A 21000-nucleotide genomic window follows, 5' to 3' on the forward strand; every position below is an offset into this window, starting at 1 on the left:
AATTCACGACCTCCCCCCATCCCAATTTTTAAGTGTCTATTAAAAAGTAAATACTTAATTTAGTAACCCGAAAGTAAATAATTAATTTACTCACAAATTGAAGAGAAAAGGTCAATACATAATATATTCAAATTAAAAAAAAAAAAAAACATAGTGTTCTTTTAGAATTTTACCTGTAAAGTTTGAAGTTTAAAACCTTTTTTTTAAACCACGTTATTTGTTTTTTTCTTTTTTTTTTTTTAATAGAACCTTAGTCCTTGCTCCTTTAATTGAAAAAAAATTAGGGCTTGAATTACATTTTTCGAGGAGTTATAAGCTTGGAAAGACAGGGGGTCGAATAATTCACGCCTCCCATTTTGTAAATGTCTAATAATAATTAATTTAGAACCCGATAAGTACATAATTATTTACTCACAAATTGAAGAGAAAAGGTCAATACATAATATATTCAAATTTTAAACAAAAAAAACATAGTGTTCTTTTAGAATTTTACCTGTAAAGTCCGAAATTTAAAACCTTTTTAAAAAAAAAACATGTTTTTTTTTTTTTTTTTTTTTTTAATGAAATCTTGGTCCTTGCTCCTTTAATTGAAAAAAAAAATTAGGGCTTGAATTGCATTTTTCGAGGAGTTATAAGCTTGGAAAGATGGGGTGGAATTATTCGCTATTTTCACGAAATTTCTGACACTGCTAGAACTCTACCACTAGCCCTAAGTTCAGATAGCAACAAACACTCTCCTGCAAAAAAAAAAAAAAAAAAAATGACCGAAAAGATTATAATTAAACAATTTATCGACCTCCATTTCTCCAGTTTTAATTCCTTGACTGTAAATACTACTACTACTACTAATAATAATAATAATAAACTGAGAGAAAAAAGAAAAAAATAACAATGAGAAACATTGTCCTTTTCTAAGCCCCCCCCCCCCCCCTCATACACGCTGGACTATTTAAAATAAAAAGTTTGTTCTGTTCCCCGAGCGTTCTAATAACTGCGTATGTAAAGACTAGGGATTCTTTGTACTGAAATTCTTTGGATGTCTAATTCTGTACGAGCACGAAAAAAAAAAATAATATATATATTTTTTTAATTTGAATTTAAATCACACATTAGAAGTGGGGGGGGGGGTCGCATACATCCTCAAAAAAAAAAAATGCATACAAATATTCGACGAGAAAGAGCTCAACTCATCCATCTGTCGCATGACCGAGATATTTGGTTTCTAGGCCGCCTCTTCCAGAAACGTTTCTGAAAACCACCGCCTGCGCTAAAGATAATGATATGTGTGTTCCTTATGCGCATCCATAGATTTGTAGCGATACTGTCACGTACTTAATCCAGGCATAACTTTCTATCGTATCATTCAGTCTGTGAGAGAAGCTGACGTACGCGGACTACTACTGCTATACATATATAACTCCGCACATATACAGAAGGTAAGACCACGTCTTTTCTTTGCATATATATATATATATATATATATATATATATATATATATATATAATCTTTATTTCTTTAGCCCATCCATTGTTTTAATTTGATCAAAGAAAAAAACACTCTCGACGAAGGATCGGGTATTTTTGCGCAAGTTACAGGTGCCCCTTTTTCTGATTTCGCGAAAATCGGGCGAGAATGTCTGTCTCAGTAATGAAGGATTTCTTCTCCTCCACAAGAACAAAAAATTGAAGTATGGCATCAGAACAGATACTACTTTGATCTTGGCCCGAAGTTTACGTAGTAATGTTTCTGGTGCTTGTGTATTTTTCGGTATCGCGCTATTTTTAAATAGTTTTTTCAGGTTAAATTCAAGTTTCACGATATCTTTTTTTTTTATTTATTTATTTATTTATTGTTAGGTGGAAGCACGGAATGGTTGCAATACACCCTCCCCTCTCCATGTTAAGAATGGCTTTCTAAATAACGTTATTTCAGCGCGGTACCAAAAATACATAAGTACCATGTTTCTCTTTTGCTATCAACAATCATGGCGTTCTCGCCCCTTTCCCAACTATACCATTGCTGCACGCTGCAGTGCACCCTAACAACTACCTGCATTTAATATATTCCGCTTTTGTGAAGCAGTGGAAGCACTAAAATAATAAAACACTTGTTCTAACGGAATGATTGTTTATTTTAAAATGACTCTTATTTCTCTTCTACTCTTGTGTAGCAAGTGTCTGTTTTATTTTTGATTCTTGCTTAAACGTAGCTGAAAAAAGAATCGCACACACAACTAAAAACTAACTTTATAAATAGACCGTTATATAATTAAGTTTTGCATAATAATTATTTTAAGTGTACATCTTATTGCATAAAATTCTCGTCTAGAATGATGGCACGTTCGATAAATAAACATCGTTTTTCTTGTTTAGGGGTAAGGCATACTCCACTTTCACATATAAACTTTAATTATAGCAGAAATTACGTCCGAATCAATAGTTTAAACGCTTCAATTTCACAAAGCCTGGAGAAATGGTCACTATGGTTATATATAAAAATGAAACTGCCGACCATCGTAGGTTTAAACATTAAGCAATTTTGAATCCTTTAAATTGGCTAAGTTACTTTAATTAAATTTTTCTTGTCCTTCTAAAATCCAAAGAGTAAATTTGTAGATTACACACTTACTCCACTAAAAAGATCAGATTTTATTTAAGGCGTTACATACGAAGAGACTCAAAACAAAATTTAAACATTTCGAGTTGGGGATCAGATTCGCATATAAATTTAACGCAACATGATCCCTTTCTGAGCCATCCTAACTCTTTAGGGCTGACTATTTTTTTTATTTTTTATTTTTTACTATTAACCCTAAATCCGATTGGCAAAGTCGTAAACGAGTAGGTATGGGCAAAAATAAACGAATAAGGAGAGGGTGCCCGGAAAACTCGTCTCCGGAAAACTCTCCCCTTATTTTGCTAGGTAGGAAACTGGTCCCCTATTGAATAAATATCGATTGAAAACACATTTTATTACCGTTCTTGAAGGAGATATTGTTTTTAAAAGAGACTATACACCCCCCCCCCAATAATATTTAAAAAAATTATTTTTAACTCTTGCTTAAAAAAAATAAACTTGATCAGTCACGGAGTCAAGATACGAAAAATGAAACCAAATATTTCTTTAAAAAAATACTCTAGTCTTAACACTTTTTGTCATTACGAAACAAAAATAAAGAAAGAAAACACGTATTATCAAAGAAAGCAATTATTTTATTTAGAAGAATTAATTCAGTTTAAATGATTATTACAAAACAACAAAAAAGAAAACACGGTCTTATGTAATTTTGGTACCGCGCTGAAATAAGAACGTTATTTCGAAAGCCATTCTTAACATGGGGAGGGAAGGGTATCGTTTAAAAGTCATTTCGGGAGCACTTGTGCAATACTTAAAAATATACAAATTTATTTTCGGATTTGTATTACTGTACACATAGATTCGAAAAAGTTGTCAAAACAAATATATAATAAATAAATGTTATCAAAGGCAAGATAAGTTACTTTTCTACCAAACTGGATATAATTTTCGTGTTTTTATTCAATTTAACATGTTTATTCAGCTCGAAAAGCATACAGTATTTAGCGATCGATGTATTGGAAAATTCAAAATGGGGGCCGATTCTCTCTTTAACACAGTAAGTTTGGAAAAAGGTGTAATAAATAATAAACTAGACAAAATACTGTTAGAAATTCGCTCAATATATGTTACTGTGACATAACTTGACATATATTCGGTGGTTTTTGTCTAGTTTATTATTTATAACACCTTTTCCTGAACTTACCGTGTTAACGAGAGAATCGGCCGCCATCTTGAATTTTCCAATACATCGGTAAACACTGCATGTTTTTCGAGCTGAATAAACATGTTAAATTGAATAAAAACACGAAAATTATATCCAGTTTGGTAGAAAAGTAACTTATCTTGCCTTTGATAACATTTATTTGTTATATATTTGTTTTTTGACAACTTTTTCGAATCTATGTGTACAGTAATACAAACCCAAAATTTATTTTCTTTTGGAGGGGGAGGGGCTCGTTTTAAAACTATATCTATCTTAATATTTTTTTAAAATTTTCTATTTTGGAGCAATTATCCTCCTAAGACGTGATCGTCACGATAGGGGTATCAGAATTTTCGTAGGAATTTTTGACACCCCTAACACGAAACTGTGAATAAAATATAAAAAAAACTCGTAATTTCTCTTTTAAAAGGGGGTTGTTTATTTTCTTTATGGATTATACTTCCAAAATAAACTATTAAAGTTGTATAAAAAGTAATAGAAATATTATTTTTTTATATAAAAAAAAAACAGTAATGAAATTAATTGAATTTTACGAGCTCAGTATTTTTCAATGTTTAAACTTTAAAAATCTATCAAAATTTTTCTATTGATTCTATTTTTACGATATTTTGAGGGTCAGTGTGAAATTTTATGCTCTTTCTAATAAACCGAATATAATATTTTAGACAAACGTTTTTTTTTTTTAATTCACGCCTCCCATTTTGAAATGTCTATTAAAAAGTAAATAATTAATTTACTCCTCAAAGTGTTATATATCACAAATTAAAGAAAAAAGATCAATAAATAATATATTCAAATTTAAAGCAAAAAAGTAGTGTTTTTTTAGAAATTTACCTGTAAAGTCTTTTTTATTAAAAAAAAAAAACACTTTTTTTTTTTATTAAACCTTTGTCCTTGCCCCTTTTAATTGAAAAAAAAAAATTAAGGCTTGAATTACATTTTTCGAGGAGTTATAAGCTTGGAAAGACGGGGTGGAATTATTCAATATTTTTCACGAACTTTCTGACACACCGTCTTATGTCGGACATTTTTTGTTCATAAGTAACACTCGACATTACTTTCTTTTTTTTTTTTTTTTTTTTTAACTAAACTCTTTAAAATAAGTTGAAAGACCAAAAACTTTCAAAGCTAGGTAGAAAACGAAAACGTAGAAAAATTAATTTAATTTTTTTAAAACAGTAAACAAGTAAAAATATTTTAAATATATTATGGGATGTGTATTCTCTTTTAAAGACAATATCTTCTTCAAGAAAGGTCATAAAATGTGTTTTCAATCAATAGTTATTCAATAAGGGACCAGTTTTCCTACATAGCAAAAGGGGACGAGTTTTCCTAAATTCGGATAGATTTGAAAGCTGATTTATCATAATTTTTTGTAGGTTTCCGAATACTTTTTGATGGTATTTGAAAGATTAAGGACTAAACTTAATTTCCCAAAGAAGAAAAATATTTGTACACGTGGAAAGAAAAAAAAAAAGTTATGAAAAATGTTTTCACGGCGAGCTAAATTCAGCTAAATTTTGAAGTTAAATAAATTCATTGTAAAAATCCTTTTAGAGATAAATATTAGTTTTCTGGGTCTATTTCAAAGATAATTAGCAAAGTAAAATCCTAAGATATTGAATTAAATAAATAAATAAAACAACATCTTGTTTGCACAAAAAATAGCTGAATTAAATCCAAAACCGTGTTTTTGCCGTTCACAAAACCACAACAAACCATACTTTTGGAAATACGAAATATACGGAGGCCCAAAATCTGAGAGTCGAAAAGCTGAGAATAATGACGTCATGTAATTAAAAGGAAGGAGGGGTGCTGGGTTTCTTCTTTTTTTCCCCCCATAGACGGGCATCCGTACATTTCTATTGTAAATGTTTGTATAAATTTTACCAATTTTTAATTTATTTTTCTATGTTCCTGTTTTTAAATTATTATTTTTTAATTATTGGCCAATATTATATAAAAATTATGTTACGCCGAAAGTTTCACATTCTTGCGAGCAAGGAAATTATTAAAATCTTACATATAAAATTATGCGAAATTTGTAATTAAAAAAAGTAGAAATATTTTCTATTTTTTTTTCTTTTTTTTTTTGGGGGGGGGGAATATTAAATAAACAATTCAATGGTAATATCGGTAGTTCGAAAAATTCATTTTTCTTCGAGTTATATCGAATTCATTAATACGGACTTTAGGGGCTTTTTTTTTTTTTTTTTTTTTTCCGTAATGTTCGTGTAAAAATTATTTTAGTTTTTTCTTTGTTACAAATTACTATGCTTTATTTATATATATATAAAAAAGCAAAAATAAATTCTTGCGTTTTTTATTTTAACTATAAAAGGTATTTTTTGTTTAAACAAAATACATTTTCACTAAGATTTAAATAAATATAATTAGTTCATTATATTCCGCGATTATTATTTGATAAATATTGAACATTTTATTAAAATTGGTTAATTTCCCTATTTTTGCTGAATTTTTAAGTAAAGGGAGGGGTCAAAATGTTTATACATTTTGAGCGTCGGCATTTATTTTGCCCGTGCCTAGATCGGCTGGAAAAAAAAATCATTTTTAGGTGACTGCATTAAAACACTAGACTAACCTGGAAATAGTGTCGTTTTATGTTAAATTACATGCGAAATTAATCTCCTACTCTAAATTCTAAAATGTTTTATTTACTTTTTCTTTCCGCCAAATCTTTTCAAGGTGTTTACAGCCCACCCCCTATTTGTGAAGTGGAATATTTTAATCTACAGTAATATTCCCGGTACGGTAATTTAGCAGAGAAGACAAGGAAAGAAAAATATATATAAATCGTAAGCAACTTCGAGTGCACTTTCACCCGAAATATATAAGAAATGTTACCGTAGCCATTAAAAGTTAATTTTATACCTACCTGTTTTCAAATAGTTTTTATTGCTCTTCATCTAATCTCAAAATTTCAGTTTTTCCAAGCTGATTTGAGGGGGGGGGGGTCAGCATCTTCTTTGGAAAAAGCAAGCCTCGTTTTCTTTTTTAAGAGAATACCCAGCATTCTATAAACACCCCAACCTCCCCATGTTAAGAACGGCATTCAAGGTTGGGGTGTTTATTCCTAAAGCCGTTCGGAAAAACTGAATTTTTGAGATTAAATAAAGAGCAATAAAAACTGCTTGAAAAACCAAAACAAAGGAACCAAAAGTGGGTATAAAATTAACTTTTATTGGCTACGGTGACATTTATTTCTTGTGTGTGTGTATTACAATAGAAAATGCGAGCATGAAAAGTAATATGGTTAAGCGTAAACATGGAAAAGTAAAGGACACGATATTCTAGTAAAAAATATAAATTTATAACTTAAAATATTGCAACATTAAGAATTGATTATATAATGTTAAATTGGGTTTTAAAAAAATTCTTAATGCTGCAATATTTTAAGTTATAAATTTATTTTTTTACTAGAATATCTGTACTTTTCCATGTTTAAGCTTAACCATATTACTTTTCATGCTCGCATTTTTCTATTGTAATCCATTTTTCCAGGCTGCCAATAAATTCACTTGTTCTTTGTTTAATTTCTGTCTTACATAACATACACATACGGCACTCGTCTGCTTTCAGTAACCCCCCCCCCCCAAATTATCTCCCTTTCATTCTCTTGTTCTCTTTTCACAAGAGCAATGAATTGGTAGCAACTGTAGTCGCTGAAGCGATGTGGTTGCTATGGAAACCAGTCATAAAAACGTTGCTCACGCCCTTACGCTTTTTGACGATTTTGAACACCAGTAAATTCATAATTTTTGTTTTACTGGTCGTAAATTGAATTTTTTTTTTTTTTTTTTTTTTTTTTTTTTTTTTTTTTACAATATAGCTGAGAAGGTGAACTGTAGTAATTGTTTGAAATTTTGTCGAAAAATAAGTGAGCGATGAAACTTTAAAGCAGTTCTTAATGACTAAAACTGCCACCTAACCATATATTCAAACACAGTAGTGTTTGAATGATTATATATATATATATATATATATATATATATATATATATATATATATATATATATATATATATATATATATATATATATATATATACTAGCAAAAGTACACGTCGTTGACTGGGTTCAAAAACAGCCTACAGAAAATGGACTCTGATTTATGAAAGAATGATAGGTTCTGAAAAAGGGTTGTAAAGAGATAGCTTCGAATTTGGGGGTATCAAGACCAAAGCAAAATATGAAAATATGATGAAAGTAAAAATAAAATAGATAAACCCCATAATTTATTATACCATACCTGTTCACACTGAAACACTTATCACAATATTCTATGGATCTATATTAAAAAACCTTGTTAAACTTTGTGACATATTTTCATTCTATGGAGGTCAGGTCAGGTGCGAACGAACATCCCCTAATTTTATTATACCATATTTCTTTAAACTGAAACATAATTATCAAAGTATACTTACACAGATAGATATGAAAAGTCTTTATTAAAGTGTGTGCATATTTCCATTCTATGGAGGCCAGGCGCGAACGCAGACCCCACAATTTTATTATACCATCCCTATTTAAGTTAAAACATACTTATCAAAGTATTATGTACATCTATATCAAAAACACTTGTAAACTTTTTTTTTTTTTTTTTAATTTTTAAATTTTTTATTTCCATACTTTGTGGACCAGGCGCGTACGCAGACCCCACAATTTTAATGAATCATCATTATGCCAGATCAAACATACCCCTTCCTGTGTCTTGATACATGTTCTATCATTATATGTGATCAGCTTTCTATAATAGGAGCCTATTCGTGACCAGACACACACACACAGACGTTCAGCTTGTATATATATATATATATATATATATATATATATATATATATATATATATATATATATATATATATATACATATATATATATATATAGTGTGTGTGTGTGAAAGTGCACTGAGGAGGGGACCACCCGAAGACTTAACCTTTATGAAGTTGGTTACGTGGAGGTTGAAAATAAAAAAATGCCTTTAAACACTCCCAACCTCTGCATGTTAAACGGCTTTCGGAATAAACACCCTTTGCAGGTTGGACAACCAACGCACATTGGTTATCTTCGGGTGGTCCCGCCAGTGCACTTTCACCTTTTTTTTTCGTCTAGCTGATGGCTTCTCTGCTAAATATCCCATATCTTTGTCATTTTAATTAACTGAAATGTCTATTGTTTGAAACAAAGGGTGCGTACGAAAATAAAATTGTGGTTGTGCACTTTAACTTTTTTGTTTTCACTTTAGGAGAGTTCCGCTTCCGTCGGTCCTCGTTAACCAGCCCCCCCTCCCGCTTTTTAAATATGTATAAATGCCTGTAGTTATTGCCTTAAAATTCTAATAAACGTCTCAAATTACTTTCTGTTCCTCACTTTTTCAAGATTCAATTTCCAAAAGGGCTTTTCTTCTAAAAGTTTTATATTTTCTTTCGAAAGGACAAGTATATCTATATTGTTTTATATATTTTCGTCAGTCTTGTAGCATTTATTTTAGTAAATAATTAATTGGCGCTAATGGTGATTAGAACGAAATTTTGTAGTCGATAAATGGCGTTTTCAGATAAAAAGCAATGTTTTTATTGATTTTTTTTGTTGTTGTCAATTATAAAAGTTAACTTCCAAATTATGCAGTTGAAATTACCTGAATATTACTGAATTATTAAAAGGGAAACCATCTTGTTTTTATAAAATAAATCGAAACGGAAATTCGCCTCCCTTTTGAACTCTCCTGTGTCAACTTACACAAGCAAATACGATCGTTTTCTTCAAATTCTATTTTCTTTAATTTTATACCTTATTGATTTTCGTAATTTTGTAATATAATCATCTTAAAAATACGAGGAATACGTAGATACCATTGTTTTCATGTGAAATTCAGTATTACGATTTCTGAAATTTTGTTCTGATAGTGTAGAAACTATGTGTACAGTAATACAAACCCAAATATTCAGTTAAATGTAGTTATTGCAGTTGACGTATACGAGTGAGCCCCCCCCCCCCTCCTAGCAAAATACGCATCGGCTCCAATGTTGCACGTAGCAGCGCGCGTTTCAGGGAGCGTGGATTATTTTGTTATATGCTTTTTTTGCTGGATATTTATTTATTTTTTTTTTTTGTTGTTGTTGGAGATTAGTTATAGGTAATTATTAACAGGAAAATTGGCGCAAGTCCAGATTAGCACTTGTGGCGATAAGCAAAAATAAACAAAAACCTTCATCGTGTATCTACCTGTCATGGAATGTTGTTAGGGTTTTTTTTTTCTCGTATCGAAGAACAGTGAAATTTTATTTGGTGCTAGAGCAGTGAAGTGCGCTTATTGATCCGTGCTATTTTCTTAAAATAGTATTTTTAAGTTTAATTAAAGTTTTACGATATCTGTTTTTTATTAAATTGTAAGTACAGAATAGGTACACAACACACCTTCCCATCCTCATGTCTTTCTAAATAACGTTTTTATTTCAGCACGGATCAATAAGTGCATGAACACCTTTTATTTTCTTGGAAAAAAACCTACTCGACGAGAACACGACTGTTTTTAATTTAATTTTTATTAAAAAATTTCAAATGATCAAAACATTTTTTTTTTTTTCAAAACTTATTGGGAATCTTTTTATTACCATATTTTTCATGAACATGCTCCTAAAATGTTTCAAAATTATCTAATATTTTTTTCACTTTTCATGTTATAATCCTATAATCTTAATGTTATAATCTTATATACATGGCTTCATCGACATGAGACCATTTCATTTCTCCTGATCGCGATATGTATTTTGGGTGCAAGTCTATAAATGGTCCACAAGTAATCTTTTACTATAAAAATCTGAAAAAAATCTTTATAATGTACGTACTTGTCACTGCATGAAAATGTCATATTCCAAAAATTACGTTAATCGATCAAGTAGTTTTTTTAAGAAAATCAAATATTATGAGACATTTTATCGAAGAAAAACTTCACGCCATCTTGTTTTTGAATGATGCACTGCTAGCGACACCTATTTGGAATGTTTGGAATATAAGATTAGCAAGGGGCAGACAATCGACTGTCCACACTATAGAAAAAAAAACTTGGAAAATTATGACATAAGTTTTGGAGGATGTTGAAAACGAAAATGTTTAAAATTCCAGCAAACGAGTAGTTTCCAAGATATGAAGAAATGTTAGTTTAAAGAAAGTGGGGGATCATTTTTCTATAATAATTTGACGTATAATGATCACCCACTTTATGGCCACCACTAGTGTAAAACTTTAATTTACACCGCTGGAATACACGTTTGCCGAATTTTTGTTGGAGTAGCGTCAATGTGTGGGTGCTCAATTTACGTAAAATTCAAGTTATTAAGTTAGATCCATTTCCAAGGAACCTATATCTAAAATTTCAAGTGTGTAAACCCAAAATTGTCAGGAGTTTGGTAGTTCTCAAAGGTGAAATCGTTGAACTTTGATCCCTTAATCGCCAAATTTCTGGCCAAAAACCGATCATATCATTTTCCCAAATCTCAGTACCCTGTATATCAAATTTCGAGTCTGTAGACTAAAAATTGACAGTTATTGCGTAGGAAAATATACACACACACACATACACACACACGGACAGACACTTTCATTTTTATATAGATTTAAATATTGCACAAATTCTATTTCCGTAACCTAGATTGGTTTCGACATTATTACCAAACAACTTATTTTTCCTAAATTATATTTTAGTAAAAAATAATTAAAATCCATTCTATGAAATCCAGATAGACCCCGTAATTTTATTATACCACACCTATTCAAACATAAACACGCTTATCACAATAATCTTATGTGGATCTATATTAAAAAAAAGTTTGGCATGTTTCCATTCTATGGAGATGAGGCGTGAACGCAGACTCCATAATTTTATTATACCATATTTCTTCAAACTGATACATAATCATAAAAGTATACTTACGCAGATAGATATCGGAAGCCTTTGTTAAAGTTTGTGGCATATTTTAATTCTATGGATGCCAGGCACGAACGTAGACCCCACAGTTTTTATATACCATCACTGTTGAAGCTGAAACATACCTGTCAAAGTATTCTTATGCACATCTATATCAAAAAAAGTTGGAGTAGGTAGGCAGGCTCGAACCTATGACATGAAGGCAAAAAAAAAAGTAGAGATGTGTGGTTGAGCAAAAAAAAAAAAAAAGAAGGAAAATGGCGAGTGCAAAAAGAAAAGAAAAAAAAATAGGCGTAGTAAGCAGGCTCGAATCCATAATGCGCCAGAGGAAAAAGAGGTGAAAAAACCCCGATGTTCCTACCGTGGTTGTGACATCACGGGCGATTGAAATAACACCTTTTATGCGTCGTCGTGGGCATGAGGGTTGAATGACTTTCAAAACATGTCAGCGAAAAAACCGACCTTCCCTGTAGAAAAGTGCCCATTGGAGAATGAAGGAATAACTGTTTTTGGCCAATTTTTCGATATTTGTCGTCCGAAGGGTCGAGCTTCAAAATGATGCCAATCTCGTGAAAATCTGTCGCCTCTGTCAAAAGTTTTTGCGAGACAGACATGCATACATACATTTAAACACAGGTGAGATTTATATTATAGACAATAGTATGCTTTATATTTTCCACACGGTATTTTAGTTAAGAAAAAAAGAAATAAAATACATATAAAAACATTATCTTTGAGAAATTGTCTGGTTTAGGAGCACAACGAAACTATAATGCAAGACTTAAATTCTAATCAGAAATTAATTTTGAATTGATAAATGGTAAAGCTTCAAAATCGCTTTCAAATTTCCCACAAATATGAAAAACATTGTGGACGTTATAAAAAAAAAATGGCGGCAATTTGTAGAAGAGCTAAGTCACCCTCTCCATTTAAATACTTTTTGTTTTTAAGGTGATTACTTGAAAAATAATTAAAAAAGTACATCTAGCAGTTTCGTATATCAATTTAAACCAAAATGAACACCTATATTAGGACCATTGTCTAATCGGATAATTTTAAAGCAATATAACTAAAATTATATAGGTGTGATTTATTAGAATTTCATTTATTTTTAGTGATCATCATAACTTTTTTATTTCTTTTTTGTCTCAGGTAGACCAGGGTTGATCACTTGCAATTCTCTCTTTGCCAATATATATATATATTATGGGGGTGAATTTTATTACCTTGGGGTGCAAACCAAAGTTTTTAAAAATATCGCTATGTCATTATTCAGTATTCATGGTCATAAGTTCATGCAAGAATATTTTGTAAAGAGAACATAAATTTCATGAACCTATTTTAAGAAAACTCATTGTTGGGCAAAGATCAAAGTGGAGCACTGTCTTTTCCTAATAAGAAATCCTTCTCTACTGCCCTGTCCCATCCTGAGCTCTCTCCTCATTAAAAATTGCCAGTGTCTATCTTTTCCCTCCTTGGAAGATAAATAAATGTAAAATAAGAGACGGTGACAAAAGGTCCTTTTTAAGGACTAAAGCAAAAATTGTTTTTCTATGAGACTGAAAATAATTTGCTCGGGAGGAACTGACCTTTCAATTTTCTCTTCCTTTTTGTTGTATTTCCTATTATTATAATACAACTAACTACTGACTGTCAGGTAGAGGTTTCATATTTGGGTTATTTAGGGGCACAAGAACAAAAAAGGGACACGCCTCCACTCTTAACTTTGAGGTGAGGGAAGTGTCCATGGTTTCTTTGAATTTTCTTTTACCTTACACCTGCTCCCTCACCTGCAACAAAGTTAGACATGAGGCCAGTTTATACTGGATTAGAATCTAACTTCCCCAAATAGGAGGTTCTCTGAATAATTAAAAAAAATGCAGTTTTCATTTAGTGAACCATATTAACTTTCTTTACAAACTAAATCTAGTCGGCAATTTAAAGGCCTTAAAATCACTTACAGGTGTTGAAGCCTCCAATGTAAATAGTGTTTAGGATTATCTGGTCATTTTATAGATACTACGATTATTTAAAAAAAATTTTTTTTTAATCTCTGATTGTACTCTTCGAAAGTAGTTTTGAATGTTTTAAGTTACCAATTAAAAAGTAATTTCTAGTCCTTATTTACTCGCCTTCCCACGAAGATAGATAGACAGTCAGTTAAAAAAAATCCAGCTCTCCAAAAAGTGTCACTCTTGATTAGAATAAAAATTGCCTCAGCCTAAAACTTCCTCCTCAATGACTGAAGACATACATATATATATATATATATATATATATATATATATATATATATATTATATAAAAAGCTGAACGTCTGTATGTGTGTCTAATGAATAGGCTCCTATATGGTTGACTATTATAGAAAACTGATCACATATAATGATAGAAGATGTATCGAGACACAGGAAGGGGTATGTTTGATCTGGCATAATGATTCATTAAAATTGTGGGGTCTGCGTACGCGCCTGGTCCACAAAGTATGGAAATAAAAAAAATTTAAAAATTAAAAAAAAAAAAAACGTTTAAAAGTGTTTTTGATATAGATGTACATAATAATACTTTGATAAGTATGTTTTAACTTAAATAGGGATGGTATAATAAAATTGTGTGGTCTGCGTTCGCGCCTGGCCTCCATAGAATGGAAATAGGCACACACTTTAATAAAGACTTTTCATATCTATCTGTGTAAGTATACTTTGATAATTATGTTTCAGTTTAAAGATATATGGTATAATAAAATTATGGGGTTTTCGTTCGCACCTGACCTCCATAGAATGGAAATATGTCACAAAGTTTAACAAGGTTTTTTAATATAGATCCACAGAATATTGTAATAAGTGTTTCAGTGTGAACAGATATGGTATAATAAATTATGGGGTTTATCTATTTTATTTTTACTTTCATCATATTTTGCTTTGGTTTTGATACCCCCAAATTCGAAGCTGTCTCTTTACATCCCTTCCTTTTCATAACCTATCATACTTTCATAAATCAGAGTCCATTTTCTAAAGGCTGTTTTTAAACCCAGTCAACGACGTGTACTTTTGCTAGTATATATATAATCAGAGACTACATTTTGCTTTTAGCCAAAAAACTAGTCAAGTATTATGATTATTGTGCTCTTAAATCAAAGAAAACATTATTCAACAAAGGACTCTAGTTGTAGTTATAATTAGAATTGTGTGTGACTTTTACTAATTTAATGTAGTAGCAGCAACAGCTGTCCACTGAACTTGTTGACATGATGTTTTCTATTAGTTAAAAGAAAATCTGAAAGCTTCGTACAGGTTTTATATCTCCCCTCACTTGATTTAAAGTTTCTAGTTTATATCTTTTTACTTCATTCTACAATGAATTGATTAGTGTCGTCTACCCCCCCCTCCCAACTTAAAAGGTTCTGGGGTTCAGTAATTTAAACCTAAAATTGTTGTAATTTAATTTCATAAAAAGAAAATATACACATTTTTATTAATTACTCCTCGTTAAACAAGCTAATCATTTTTCAAATTTGTTTTTTTTTTCGTTTTGATTTTTACGAGTTTGAGTTCATGGGTACAACCAAGTTCTATATAACCATTATATTATGGTTATGTATATATTATGGTGACCATCATTATAACCAAAAATGAAATGCTGTTGGTATTGCCTCATTAGATATTACTCTTGCTTTGTTAAATGTTATTTCTTTGACATCTTAAAATATTTGACTTAAAATGTAATTAAGTTAGGTATGCAAATATTTTTATAAATTCTTTATTTGTAAACTCTTTACTAATATCTAATATCTAATTAGTGATATAATAATAGAGGGGAAACATATACGTATTTGAAAACCAAACATTCAAATTAAAAAATATACCTAGATTGCACCCCTTCAAAAATGTCATCTATATATTAAAATGCACAGTATGTGACAAATTTTATATAGGCGCCATCAAAACCCTCAGCAACAGAATTGCCTTACATACAAGCAATATAAAAATAACAGAAAACAGACTCTTGTTTGTTTCACAGCACATGCATACATGTAGGAGAAGTAAATTCAGCATAATGTCAATTTTTAAAACTAATAATTACTATTTACTAACACAAGAAAGAAACTTCATAACAAATTTCACTCCTGCCTTAAACAACACACATAAACAAGCAGAATGCAGAACATTTGTGCACACCTACACACACGGATCAGAACAGACATATTGAAACACATACACACATGATTATGAAAGAGAAATTGTAGATAACATAAAACTTCAAAATCAAGGATTCGTGATGCCCATCCATATAGGAGGGAGACTTCATGACAACCCCAATAAAACACACAATACAGAGCACACATTGGTCTCCCCCACAACATGCTTACTCCTATGAAAAAAAAGAAAAGAATCATAAGATAAATACTCATAAAACTTGTCTGGTCTATCCATAATCTTGATTTCCATCAAATGGACTTAATTTGACCCAACTACTGGCACAAAATAACACTTAAATCAAATTCATTCATAGCTTGAGATACTTTAATTTTAAAACTTTAGATCAAATAGTAGGGAACGTGGGTGGAATGCTAAATGTTTTGATTTCAATTTTTACTGATGATACCCAAGTTATTTTTTAAAAATCTTTTGAAATCAGTACTATATATTAGGTACAGTCAAATATTCAATAGAGAATTGTCTCTGTAATAATAAATACGAAATCTGCACGAATTAAAATATATTTAAGTGTACTTTATCACTAGTTAAGCCCCCAACTCCCTCTCCATCCCCTGCTTATGTGTATGTGTATGTGGGTGTATAATTTTCAGTTCGTTTGAGTGTGATAATTACTTGTGGTCATATTTGTCTGCATAACAATTTTATGTTCAATCATAATTAGCAATAGTAAATCTACACACTCTTATCGTGTATATACCAGAATATGCAGATATTTTATTAATGATTTCTTTCAAAATATTTTTTAATATAAAATGAGCCTTTATCAGCCATGCTTGTTTTATAAGTACTTTCATGGAGTTTGCTCTGACGAACTTACTGCATTTGTACCCCGCCTCCCTCTTCAGTGTAGCCGAGAAACTAAGTTTAAAGTCAACTGAAACTTTTAACTTATAATGATTTATGTCTGGTCAAGTGTATCTTGCATAAACTATCACTGTGTATGCAGTCATTTCGTTATTTAAGTGTTTTTTTTTTTTTTTCATTTTTATTTATTTTTTTTTAGATATGAATTTTAATTCCCTCTAGGTATAAGTAAAATACAAAAGTCTGTTTAATATGAGATTAAAAATCCGGTTAACAGAAATTGTAATTTAATAAATCAAAATATTGATTTGTTTGAAATATAACATGAAGGCAGAAGTTAGGGTTGAGGGGATCTGTGTGTTTTAGTCTTTTCAGGTGTTATTGTTTGGTGTCATCTATGGTTTATGGCTGTATGGCTATATGGTTGTATGGCTATATGGTTGTATGGCTGTATGGTTGTATGGATACATATCAGTAAAATGTGTTAAACACAATCATTTTTCTTGAAGTTTAAAAATATAACTGAAGGAATGAAAAATTTGTCTTTTTGTGCAAACACGACAACTTAAAAAGAAAAAAAAGCTTGTGGCCCGGGGATGTAGGGTTGCATTTTGTGTGACTTTGTGCTAACCATAATCTGATTTTTAGTTTGAACAAGTCCTGCTGCGCTGCAACAGCCTGGGATCCTATTTAGGTTTAAGGTATGAAATGTGGTTCTATTGTAACATGGATATATCCTGCTGTTGAATCTTGAAATCCACAAGTGTCTCATGACTTCTGACCAGTTGGTTTGGCACTAGCTCTGCATCCACATCATGAATTTATATCTGCAAAATTGATATTGCTACCATTGGCCTAAACTGGGTGGGGGTGCATTTGGTCTGCATTCCTGTTTTTTTTTGTCTGGGGTCTGACAAAGGAGGATGAGTTTGTTAGTTGAAAGAAAATAACTGGATGAAATGGACAAGATATTGTCTTCGAAAAATACACTTTTGTTCTTATGTCAATCAGTACTATTAAATCATTACACTATAGTATGTTTGTGAACAAAACTTTTGCGTTGGATTTCAGCTCTATTCTATAACTTGGACAAATTTGTCAACTGCAAACTCAAATCTTTATGTAGGTACAAACAGGGTTGTTAGGGAAGCTGTCAACTTGTTGAACTCGGTGGGTCACCACGAGGCACCAGTCGCCCTCTTATTTCCAAACAAGGCTGAAAGATTTTCTTTGACAAGTGATATGAAATGCAATATACAAACTCAAGTCTATGGACAACATTCTGGTGATATTGAAATTTCGTTATTTCCTACTTAATCACTCATTGTTGCAAAGATATATTTTCAAGTGAAATTATGCTGTACTAAAACTGGCAATCTTGCTTGGTTATTTGTACACTGGATACATTATATGAGGAGTGGGGATGAACGATTAAGTGAATGCGAAATGGTAGTGGGGAAAGGTCATAATTTGAAGGCTATGAGTTCAATCACACTCAGACAGATTTTAGACTGAATTAAGCATTAACAGGTAGTAATATAGTTTCGGCTTCAGACAAACAACTACGAAATCTTCATTAGATATCAGGAATGTGAGTTCTCTGCTTCTCTCTTGTAATTCAGAAAAGGCGGAATTCACATTTCATTTCTATTTTTTATTGAAAACAACAAAACAAAATAAAAAGAATCTTTAGATATGAAAAGGGTAAATCGCTATAGCTTTATCATTATTTTTCCCCAGTTGACCCAATTTGATTTCTCTTTTCTTTTTTTCTTCTCATTCTATCTTCCTCTTTTTCTTCTCTACGCCATATTTTGTTTTGCCTTGCTTCTCTCCAAGCTGAAAATATTAATGTTGCCACACTTGAAACAATTCGTGAGTAAGGGGGTGGGGATAGAAGATTTTTGTTTCATCAATATCTTTGTTTCTTTTAAAACTTATCTCTTAATACTTTTAATATGAAAAAAAAAAAAAAAAACCAACAAAAAACGTATTGTAGATTTGCCACAAAAAAAAAAAAAAGATTATGAGTAAACACTCTGGGCCTCTCTCTCTAGACTGAGAAATTGGTAGTAGACTATATTCTCCAAGTTAAATTCATCCTCATTTTAATTTCTTTTTTTTTTTTTTTTTTTTTTTTTTTTTTTTTTTTTTGCCATTGGTCACCCACATCACCTAGATCTTGAAAACTGGTAATATAAAGGTGAGTGCAAGAAGAAAGAGTACATATGGGTTTGCATTTATTCTCAGACAACTCTGCAGGCATACTTCTGGTTTGAAAACTAATTTCCAACAAAAGTTTTGTAGTGACCCTCTACACGAGATGGGATAAAAAGCTGCCATTTATTTAAAAGGAACAGAGTAGAAAAATCGGAAGCCACATATGTCTGTGCGCTTGATTATATGTAAACATGTCAATATTGACATAGAATCCAACATCAAACAAACAAACAAAATACACACAACAACACAACTGTCCTTTGATCATATTGTCAGGGAGAGGAGCGCTGGTTCGATTTCTTTGAAGCAATGATAACTATTGGATGGTACCTCCTTTCCCAAACCACAGAACTTCCAAACTCAAATTTCACCACTGTTATCTGCTTTAATTAAAAGAATGCCTGTTTCAAATCTAAGAATAATCTATAATAATTATGCTTGGTTCCAAGGTTGCAGAGTCAAGTTTGGGAACAAGTTTGACTTTTAAGAATGTTAGGAATTGGATGACAAAAATCAAATTCTGCTGATTATACTGAATATTAGAAGATTTTAGAATAAAGAGTTGAAGACTAATATCATGAAATTTTAGAAGTCTGTTTATACCTTTCGACTTCACAACCCTACTTAATCCTCCATTAGTTCTCATGATCATGACACTGCCAACATGCATCACTAAATCAGAGGGATAGTGTGTTTAAACAACATAGTAATATTATTAACACTCTGTGCATATAAACCAGTAGAAGGCAACTGATATCTTCTAGTTAATTAAGTCTATAAAAATTAGTCAAGAATTTTATATAAAATTTGTAAAAGAAAATAATTTTATCCAAAATAAAAGCCAAATCATGATATTATAATTTTACTTTAAAATCGAAATGTTAACACAAATTGTTAAATTTCATATTTCGATCTTTCAAAAAATGTAATTTCAATGAAAAAAGCAACTCCCAGAGAAAAGAATTCCCAGAGACCACACTAGGATGTATAATGGTTTGTGTACTCCTTCAAATATATATATATTTGTGTGTGTCTATGTACATTTCCCTACACAATAACTCTGTCAATTTTTAGTCTACAGACTTTAAATTTGATATACAGGGTACTGAGATTTGGGAAAATTGATGTGATCGGTTTTTGGCCAGAAATTTGACGATTAAGGGGTCAAAGTTCAACGATTTGACCTTTGAGAACTCTACCAAACTCCTCCGATAATTTATGGTTGAAATTTTAGATATAGGTTCGTTGGACATGGATCTAACTTAATAACTTGATTTGAGCCCAAAACAATAAATGTTTAGGGGTCAAAGTTAAAAAAAAATTTGACCTCTGCGGTCTCTACCTAATTACTCAGACAATTTCTGGTCTAAACATTTGAAATTTTACATAAAGGGTATTCAGAGATAGGGCAAGCTTTTTCATCGGTTTGGGTCGAAAATTTTTAGTTACCAATATATGAATGTATGTATGTATGTTTGCATGTGTGCCTAAAACTTTTGACAGAGGCGACTGATTTTACAAATATCAGTATCGTTTTAAAGTTCGACCTTCATACGACAAATATCGAAAAATTGGCTAAAAACATTAACATCTTCACCTTCAACTAGGCACTTTTCTACGGGGTGGGGGGAGTAGCTTTTTTCGCCGATATTTTTCTTTTTTAAATATTCTCTCCTTTCTATTGTCTAGCCTTAATGTAAACATAAGTCACTTTAGGTTTGGCAGTGGTCGTAACTGCAAAGACGTTAGGTTCTTTTCTCGTTCTTTTCCTCCTTCGCAGTATGGGTTCGAGCCTGCCTTCCTACCACCACTTTTTTTTTTTTTTGCTCAACACGCACATCCAAAACACCCGGGCAACGCCGGGCTGAAATGCTAGTATGTATATATTTTTGATTAATCTATAAAAGTGACTGTGTCTGTTAATCTGTGTGTGTACGCAATAACTCTATAAATTTTAAGTCTACAGACTCGAAATTTGATATACAGGGTACTGAGCTTTGGGAAAATCT

At 31.2% G+C, this 21000-nt stretch overlaps 1 protein-coding gene across 3 annotated transcripts in view; it reads left to right on the plus strand.

The window, feature by feature from the left end:
* The first annotated feature begins 995 nt into the window (after positions 1 to 995).
* Positions 996 to 21000, plus strand: part of LOC145296141 (uncharacterized) — a 165790-nt gene continuing 145785 nt past the window's right edge. The window contains exon 1 of one of the 3 annotated variants that reach the window (XM_080142318.1): positions 996 to 1436. The gene's annotated coding sequence lies outside the window, so the exon portion shown is untranslated. The remainder of the gene's footprint in view (positions 1437 to 21000) is intronic. The other 2 variants (XM_080142328.1, XM_080142338.1) reach the window with 2 other exon arrangements.

The sequence above is a fragment of the Euprymna scolopes genome, chromosome 2 (assembly GCF_053919585.1).
Source record: "Euprymna scolopes isolate OS-2025 chromosome 2, ASM5391958v1, whole genome shotgun sequence".
Taxonomy (NCBI): domain Eukaryota; kingdom Metazoa; phylum Mollusca; class Cephalopoda; order Sepiida; family Sepiolidae; genus Euprymna; species Euprymna scolopes.